Genomic DNA, 10,280 nt, shown 5'->3' on the forward strand with positions numbered 1-10,280 from the left:
TTCCTTTCGTTTGTTTAAAAAATTGTGCATATCTCTTCCTCCCTCTCTCCCTTTAAGTTTAGAGCATGATGGTACCAGTGAGAAGTAAAATCTGGAAGCAGTTGAGGAGGGGATTCAGGGTATCCACATCTCTTTTATGCACACTGGATTAGCAATACTAGGTATATTTAATATATATCTTATTATTACATGAAACATTTAAATTAAAGAAATCACCCTGCTGTCCAGTTTCCTGATGTGTCAGTACATCAGAGTACAGCCACTAAGAGCAGAGAAAGTTTGAAATGAATTGGAGTTTTTGAAGATGCACAGGGAACCTGCAGAAAGGCATCAAACCTGGCAGAAAAAGAAAAAAAGAAGTAACAGCTCAGGGAGGAAAACTGGCTTTTAAGACTAGACCTTGGATCCTGGAAAATGATACATGGGCCCACAGAGGATAAGAGATAATGAAGAAGAACAGCAGGGGCTGCAATAAACCTGATGGAAATGACTGAATAATGAAAGCAAGTTGGTACAGTACTACCTACCAATACTGCAGGTAAATGATAATAGATATTCAGGAATTTACTGGGAATAGGGTAATTTACTGTTGAATGCTCTGCAGTACCTATGTTTACTTATCCGGGAATGACCATTCATTTAAGCTAGTCAGATCACAGGATTGGTGAACAGACATTTACAGCAATGGCATAAAGAGTCTCCTGGTAGTCTTTAACACTCGGTTGTGTGACAGTGTAGAGGAGGCTAGGAAAGATATGAGCCTAAGACATTAGTGAGATAACACCAGGTCTGATCCTGCAACCTTTACTTGCTCTTAGTACCATTAACAGAATCAAGCCCACCATGTGTTAAGTGTGTGCCTGAAAGAGTCTCATACTTAATGGAATACAACAAAACCTGTTTCCCAAGCTGAGATTGATGTGGCAGTTAATTCTCATATATGGATTTAGACTGCTGTTTGATTCCAAGCATTGTTATAGTCATTGTGCTGGGCATTAGTCAGAAAATCAGAATTAATTCCAAAAGACACACGCAGGCAAAGGCTACTTTCATGTTGTTCAGAGAAAGCTATTAGATTCTATGAGCCCGATTCTGATCCTACTTACACCAGTTTAATTCCAGTGACTTAGTGGAGTTACTCCTGGTTTACTACCACATTAGGGAGATCAAATCCTATATGACTCAGACTACAATATGCCAAGCTGTTTCTAAGAAAATTTATAATGAAAACGTTTACCAAAAAATAAAAAAATAAAAATAAAAAAGCACCGCATAGTTGCTAATTTTTTTCCCAAATATTAAAAAGCAGGAAAAGCACTTTTCTACGTAAGCATTTTCCACTCTTTTAAATTGATGACATTCAAGGAATGACACATAGAAACTTAGATGCATCCATGAAGAGGATGACCAAGAATGAGGGCCACCATCGTCCACTCCTTGCAGTCACAGGAAACTGATTATTTCGGATACAGCCATTGGACCATGAGACATGATGGAGCCTCACTTTTCCGAAGGATCATGCCCACCTCCAATCTCAAATCCCTTTCATTATGCTTAAGGGGAAAATTATTTTGTAGCCCTGAATTTGATAACACGTTGCTAAATTTGCAGATTTTATTTTTGGAAAGGTTTATTAATCTCAATTGGAAAGACAGTATCTAGAACAGCTTCTCAAGTGAAAAGAAATGGCTCCAAGTATGGGCCCAAATCCTGCAAATGCTTTATGTATGCAGGACAGATCAACTCACGTAGGCTGTGTAATTGGAATGTATAAGGTCAGGCTATAGCTCTGTGCACTGTTTTTACCATTGAAGAGAGACACTGGATATTTGACAGTGCTCAGATGTTCCGCTGAACAGTCACTCTCAAAGTAATGTATTATCCTCCAGAGTATTAATCAAGACACATGTACACGTGTTTTCTATTTTGAGATGATGATGATGATGATGATCTCCTTCACTTTTCATCTGAGGCTTCCCATTGTGAACTCTTCAGGGCAATGAAGTCAATAGAAAAAGCAAAACTCCTTATGTCTTCACCCTACTTTTTTCTGGAAAGCACGTAGCACATGGTGGGTAACAATATCAGAAATGACTGAAAAAATGTGTGTAATTTCAACTGAATCTGTGATAACCAGTAGAGGCATCAGCACAGGAAAAACAGCAAGTGCAGAGTTAATTATTTAAAACTAGGACAAGAATGCCATAATCTTTAGCCCAAGTGTGTCTAAACTATGAGCTATGGGTCAAATGAAGCCCACAGTTCTAAAATATAGCCTGGAACCGCCTCACTTTTGCTCTGAGGGTGTGGCTTCGGTGACATACTGCCAAAATCATAACAAGTGGAACCCTCAAAACATTTCCTCTTTGGTCTGCAGTGGGCAACATTCTATTCTATACCATTCTCACTTTAGCATCTGAGTAACATTCCCAGCGTAAAATACTATTCACGCCCCTAAAAAAGTAATCCTTGAGTTCCACTGTTTTACCTCCTCCTTCATGAATTCTATACTCTTCCCTACCCAGATCTACCAATCCTTCTACCATCAATCCTATTGAATCATCATCTCTCTTCAGTACCCCAGAGGTTCCTCTAGGTGGATCTCCTACCTGGCAGCTGTTCCTTGCAGCAGCACTGGTGATGGCAAATGAGTTGTCCTGCAGCCTCTGGCTGGAGGGTGGCTGGGGAGGAAAAATGGGTCCCCCTGATGTTGGCCTAGGTGGGGGAAATGGCTCCACTTTGGTTCTTTATGTGAACAGGTCTCCCCTGACTACTTGCAATTTAACCTGAGTAGCAAAATTAATGGGAAAGGCAGGGTTTTGCCCAGTGGGAGAGGAATTTTGGATTGGACCCACAATATTTTCATTTGATAGAATCTTACAGCAGAGTTTTCAGACTTTAAGAAGTTAAGTATTGTATTGTTCTTGTAAGCCCATCCCTAACTCAATGACAGGCTCCCTCTTTGCCATGCCTAGCTTTTTCTAGAAGCTCCAGACACTGAAAGCAAGTACCTATGTGTTTGTTTCTATATGTCTCCAGTCATTCCTGAGCTTGTCTCTGCTGACTTCCTTGTTATTTATTTTTGAGAGGCATGACAGACCTTTTCACTAGCTTGAGTAAAAACTGAGAATTTGGCCCCAGTACTTTAAGATCAAGTGAAAGTCATAAAAAATTGTACTTATTGAATGTGATGTAACTTACTAGATTATGGATAAGATGATATTTTTATGTGAATTTCCAGTTACTTCAAACCATTGTTTTGTACCACCCCATGTTGACTTTTAACAGAACAGTTTTTCCATCCTCTTGGATAATTTTCGATATTGTTTTGTAGTGATTAACTCTAGTAACCTTGCAGATCTCTCAGTCAGATTCACTAGAAATAGGTAACAATATTAATAATGAGTTGTCTGAGCTAAATGCAAGTGCTAATCAAGTCAAGGCTTCTCTGGGGATGGGGATGCGTTTCCCTTCTCGTGCAGGCACAAATTTGAATTTTTTGAAAAATAAAAACGGTAACCTCAAAATATTTAAGTCTAGTAATAATACTCTATCTCATCTCTATTACCAAATAGTAACAAGAGCTAGAGAGCAGGAAGCAACTCATAAAACACTGGGGAAGAAAAGTACATTTGCTGCAAATTACCCAAAGGCTAGGAAGCTAACTCAGTGTGTAGCTGAAATGAAAGAAACACTTTAAAAAAAAATGTACAGAGCTGGAAATGTACATTATGCTGTACGGGAAGAGGTCAGTGTCTAATAGACAACAACTCCTTCCCCAAAGGGCTTACAGCCTGCAACACAAACACAAAAGAAGAAAAGAAAAAGACAGTACAAGATTAGAGACCACATACCGCGCTGGGGGTGGCCTATGGAGCACAGCTTCCTGAAGAAGCAGGTGCATTTTTAGTAGCTTCTTGACGCTAGAGAAGGGTTTTTTGTTCAGCTTTATAGCTGGGAGGTGTTAGAAATGAAAAGGTTCATTTACAACTTCGTAGGCAAGAAGGTCAAACAAAATGTGAAACAGGTCATTAAGATTCATACGATTTTAGGAAGCATCACCGCTGTGCTTCAGTGAGTCAGCAGCAATGCTGCCGCGTGAACACTGTTTTAGTTCCTTGTATGAAACTAAAAGCTGTGTGGAGTGAAAACCCTGCAGCTGTGACTTCCTTAACACAGATATAGGGGGGTGCTAGGCAGTCTGCAGAAAACTGTGAAAATGACATTATGGGAAGGGTACAGTATAAGGACATGGAAGTGATCAGCTTTGTTAATATTTATATTGTGTTATGCAGGAAGAGCTGTTCGGATATGTGTACAGCTCTCATTTAAAAAAGGAAAACAAGGGACGCTTAAACCACCTTTTTTCTTCTGGACCTGGTCCCTATTGTCATTTCACCTATGGGCTGCTCCGATGCACTAATGACCAGTGAAATGTCTCTAGTTGTCCTGCCCCCTTTAACCTAATAAGTGTGGGAATTTGTCCAGAAGAATGCTGGAGCTGACATTAATATGATCATGAGCAAGAGAGCTGTCTTCTTACACCCCACTCCCTCCCACCTCTTCTGATCATATTATTCTCTAGCCCTCACGGCATGGGGCATCTGCTCAGAGTATCCAAGCCTCAGGGAGCATAGAGTTTAGAGCCAGAGGAAAGCTGATTGCCAATAGATTATTTACTTTTCTCCTGGGACAGCAAAATAATTAAAAGTAACAAATGAAAATCATTCAAAAGACGGAGAACAAACAATGAACAAAGGAGATTGTAGCTGACCACATCAGCTACAGTGAACTTGCATCTTTAATATTTTTTACGTCTGTGTGTAAAAAATTCAGACCGTTAAAGGATCAGAATCAGTGCCTGAACACAGGGCTCAGACTTTCAACAATACATCATCTAAACACAAATTTATATAGAGGCAGAAGTGTGTTAGGTGCTTTATGAAATTAACACATTTATTAAGAACTAGTGGGTTTTGATTAAGGATGTTCTCATTTTTATTGTGTGCTATGCCCAGTCTGGCCCACAAGCTCAAAAAGCAGATTTCCTGTGGTCATATTGTATCACCGATTTTTAATCAGAACTTCCCATTGGTCTCAATAGAGAGTTCTAATTCTAAATCACTAGCATGGTCTGGCCATAGGTTGGGGTTTTTAAAAGCTTTGTATTTAGCCCAGCAACGACTAAGAAACAAAGTATAGAACAAGTGTAAAGAAATACAAAGTCTGGATTCAGAATGAGCACAAGTAAACCGTTAGGGTATGTCCAGCTTCCACTGAAATTAATGGGAGCTGGATCAGGCCCTCAGTAATAAGTAGTTTTCATTGAACATAAGGGCCTAATGGAACATTGATTGAAACCAGAGTCATTGACAACAATAGGAGCTGGAGCAGGCCCCAAGAGCTATACTCATTTGTTCCAAGAAATCCAGTGTATTGTTCAGTTCCCTACTTTTACGAAACACAAGAACAATGAGATTAAACATGTATTTTAGCACTAGACATTTGATTACTGAAAATTCAACATTAGTTACAAGCTAGAAGGAGGAGGGATTTATAAAATGCATTACAAAATATGCTATATAACATCTTAAGATATAAAGACAATTGTTAAATTAAGAAAATCCTGTACTCTCTGCATTATCTTGATCTCTTCTTTCATAAATTTAGAGTAGGACTTAATACTGGAGAGAATGTTCTATTTTCTTGGTAAGTTAGTTTAGAGAAACTTGGCTAAGGTAAACTAAGGTCTTCATTTCCCCCTAGTCAAGAATAACCTATACAGGGGCAGGGATGCTGGAACAATTTGTATAGTGGGGGTGCTGAGAGCCATTGAATGAAACTGTAAACTCTATATATGATGGAAATCATGTTAAGTCTCACAGCAGCACCCCAAGCACCCATAGGTCCAGCACCTATGCACAGTGGAGAGGGGAGTTTATACACAGAGTTTCCTACTCATTCTCCCATGCCTTGCATGTATGAGGAAGCATGGAAGAAATGGAGAGTTCTCCTCCCTTAATCTCTGGATGCTTCTACAGGAACCAAGAGAGACCGATACAGATGCGCTTTGCTTCCTGCAATTGTCTAGCTTTACCAGCTTCTGTGGGCCTCTCTGTCTTAGGTTCTATTAATTTGAGCTTCTCCCCTTTCCAGACCATAAAGAAAAATCAATGTATCTGGTCCCCATCCAAGCCCTGGCCCTCTAGCTCTGTGGGCATCGTATGCTTTTAAAGCCTCTCTGTGGGGACTTCCATGGAGTGGAGGGAAGAAACAGCTTACAGAGTTGGAACTCCCCGTTTCACGATTGGAGGCTCCTCTCTGGTGTTTTTAATTGTAATAATTAGTGATGAATCTGGGTCTGTTCTTGCTTCTGTTGAACTCAGTAACAAAACTTCAGTTGAAGCAGGATCAAAGCCATTGTGCTGGGGAAGACAATGGAATTTCAATTTGAAACCGGGATTTCATATATCCTGATGTAAGGGATTTTTTGCGACACTGGGTACACAAAGTTGCAGTTTCCAATAATTTTTATGTACCAAATATATTAATAGCTCAGTGAAAGAATACTGGAAAACAAAAATGTATGTCTTTCTTCTCTCATGAGAGATAGTTTGAATGATGCAGGGACAAAGATAGGGCTTAATCCTGCAAGACCTCCATGAACAGAACTCCCATTGCTTCAGTGGAAATTCTGCAGTCAGGGAAATTGCAGGAACAGACTTTTTTAGATTCTGTGCGTCAACTGAACCATGGTTTGTTTGTTTTTTGGTAGCAAAATTATTTTTAAAAAATGGAATATGAAGCCTATTTTACTACTTTCATATGATCACTGTGAATTTGAAGATCAAGAAGTAGCTTATTTATATTTGCACAATATTAACAATGCTTGTCTAACATTTTTTGCATTTCCTGACCCTGACTCTGTATCAGTAATATCTCCTGCTATTTATTAAATTTAACATTTCCTTTCCAATTCTAGGAGAAGCTGCAGGGTCCCTGAAAATCAGGAAACAATCCATAATCTATCCACATATTGCATGTACTGACATATAATCTAAACAAGTATAAGGAAATGACAAGGCACAGGTCCTTTAACACATGGGCAGTATGATTATCTAGGGTTTTCCGTTTTTAAGTGGAGAGAACCTTTATCTTTTATTAATGTTCTATGTGGTTTAGGGGAAAGTTTCCCTGAAGTTGTTAACTTGATAGTCCAGGCGCTCTAAAGGAGGGATTCAGCTGACATTCAGAAATGTACACTCATGACTAATTAAGTTGCCTGCTGACTATTTATGACACCCAAGAACTTTCTGCAATAATAATAAAAATAGCAGTACAAATATGTCAAAACAAGTAAAAATTACAAAGCAAACTTTGGAGAGCCAAAAAAACCAGATCATTTAGATTTATTCAACAAGAGAACCTGTGCAATTCTTTGCAATTATTTTCAGTGGTATAAATTGTAAGCAATTTGTAAAGATACATAATTAGTTAAAAACCAATGGCACTGCTAGCATTAAACCCTAGATGCTCCCCAACTGCAAGCCAAGTTTTGATCTCAGATTTCCAGTGAGGTGCCCACTGAAGTCAGTGTGTGCATTCTAGAGTAGAATTTGGCCCCTCACATTATGATAATTAGCTCATTACTTGGTGTTAAGATCAGACTAGCTTGATGTGGGCTATTAATACTCTTGTGTAGAAACATAGCTACTTTCATCTGAGAATCTAAAATAATTTTTATAAAATTAAATAAGCCTCACAGCACCCCTACGTGGGAGGTATTATACCCATTTAATAGATATACATGGGTGTTAAACGATTTTATGCATGCTCACATAGCAAATCAGTGGTCAAGCCAGAATAGAACCCAGGAGTCCTGATTCCCAGCCACCTGCTATTAACCCTTGGTCCCATTCTAAGAGGACAGCATAAAACTCACTGGCAAGGGGCAAGACGGTCCCAATCCTGGACTTCACAGCCATAATATAGACAGCGATGGGGGGAGCCTAAGTTATATACCCAGCTGCCCTGGGGCTGCAGTGCTGCCCAGAATTACTGCCCCTCCCCGCACCATGCCAGGACTGGTAAGAATGTCATTGGGAGGCAGATTTACAGCTGTTTTCAGAAGTGAATTCTTCTCTGGCTAGTACCAGGGCTTTTAGGGCCCCTTTATTCTGCTCTGGCTCTTTTACCCATCATAAAGTGTTTGGAATGGGGATGAGGATCTCACTCATTCTCTTCTTTTGAGACCTGAGTTTTCTCCACTAGCACATGTGAAGAATAATGGGAAGGGGAAAGGACAATGTGATACCATTATATTTAACCATTAAAGAAAAAATGAGAGACAAATTTTTTAATACAGATTGTTACAACTTTCATAGACTTGTAGACTTAAAGGCCAGAAGGGACCATCATGATCATCTAGTCTGACATCCTGCACATCACATGCCACAGAACCTCACCCACCCACTCCTGTAATACGCCCATAACCTCTGGCTGAGTTACTGAAGTCCTCAAATCATGATTTAAAGACTTCAAGTTACAGAGATTCTAGTTCAAACCAGCAAGTGACCCATGTCCCAAGCTGCACATGAAGGGAAAAAATCTCTAGGGTCTCTGTCAATTTGACCTGGGGAAAATTCCTTTCTGACCCCAAATATAGCATCAGTTAGACCAGGGGTTTTCAAACTTTTCCTTCTGAGGCCCCCCTCAACAGGCTAAAAAAACTGCATGGTCTACCTTTGCCACAGCTGTTTTTCTTCATATAAAAGCCAGGGCCAGTGTTAGGGGGTAGCAAGCAGGGAAATTGCCTGAGGCCCCATTCCACAGGGGGCCCTGCAAAGCTAAGTTGCTCAGGCTTCGGCTTCAGCCCTGGATGGCGGGGCTTGGGGCCCCAAGTTTCAGCCCCATGTGATGGGGCTTCGGCTTTCTGCCCTGGGCCTCAGCAAGTCTAATGCCAGCCCTGCTTGGTGAACCTCCTGAAACCTGCTTGTGGCCCCCAGGGACCCCAAATACCTGGTTGAGAACCACTGAGTTAAACCAAATACATTAAAAGAAACATGTATAGTCTATTAAGAACTCCATACTAGTGTTTGTCTGGAGTGGTAACAAACGTTAAACGTTAGTCTCAGATGTTACCCTTTATTTGAGGCAACAGAGGACAGCTGACACTACCAACATACCTCCTGAGACAATTCCTTGGTGACCTATCTCATCTCACCATGCCTGTGATGGGCAGTCCCCCATGGCCACACCACAGGAAATTAAAGAAAGGGAAAAGGAGGCAACATTACCTATAATGTACATAATGCAATATTTAAAAAAAGCTGAGCACAAATAAACTCCTCAGATGGCTTATCAAAGTCACAGACATATTCCATGTACTTGTCTCAAACCACAAAATTAACACCCCAACTGGAATTTCTCAGAAATCTAGTGTGTTCTGATTCATGATGTTGGTTCAGTCTACATAGAATCATAGAATAGAATATCAGGGTTGGAAGGGACCTCAGGAGGTCATCTAGTCCAACCCCCTGCTCAAAGCAGGACCAATCCCCAATTTTTGCCCCAGATCTCTAAATGGCCCCCTCAAGGATTGAACTCACAACCCTGGGTTTAGCAGGCCAATGCTCATTACCATAGTTACAATATTCTTAGGAAATGGAAGTGTTAGAGGGTCAGCTAGTCCAGAAAAGTCCTAAAAAGAACAGATTTTAATGACTGCTCAGTTGTGGTTGTTTTTTATTCCAGTACTGCTTTGAAATGGAATATTGGAATTAAAAGATCAGAGACAGGAAAGAATGAAGCACATGTCTTATCATATACTCTCTTTTATCCTTGTGGTTGATTGTGGTTCTGGATATCAAGCTATGCATTCATGGAGCAGGAGAGTGGCTATTACAGCCTCTCTTTCACCTGGTTATTGCAAGCTTTCCTAGTGTCTACTCTACTCTTCTGGCAACCAATAATCACAGAGCAAAGATGAATGATTTAATAAATTCTAGCGAAAGTGGAGCAAAATTGACTAAAGACAGAAGGTTGCACAATAATAATGGCTTCTTGTACAACTTTTACTTTATACAGTTCACTAGAAGTAAACACCCACAATTACACTAATTCCACTAAAACGTTCAACAGTTTGCAAGTAGCTAAGTCTGCAGCACCCAAGTCGGGTATAATCAAGAAACTGTTGGTTCAACAATTACAGTTCCTCCTTGTTTAGTCTAAACTAGGAAATGGGGAACAGAAGCCACGATACCACAGGAAAAGTGCTTAAG

The sequence above is a fragment of the Chelonia mydas genome, chromosome 1, assembly GCF_015237465.2.
Source record: "Chelonia mydas isolate rCheMyd1 chromosome 1, rCheMyd1.pri.v2, whole genome shotgun sequence".
Classification (NCBI taxonomy): Eukaryota; Metazoa; Chordata; order Testudines; family Cheloniidae; genus Chelonia; species Chelonia mydas.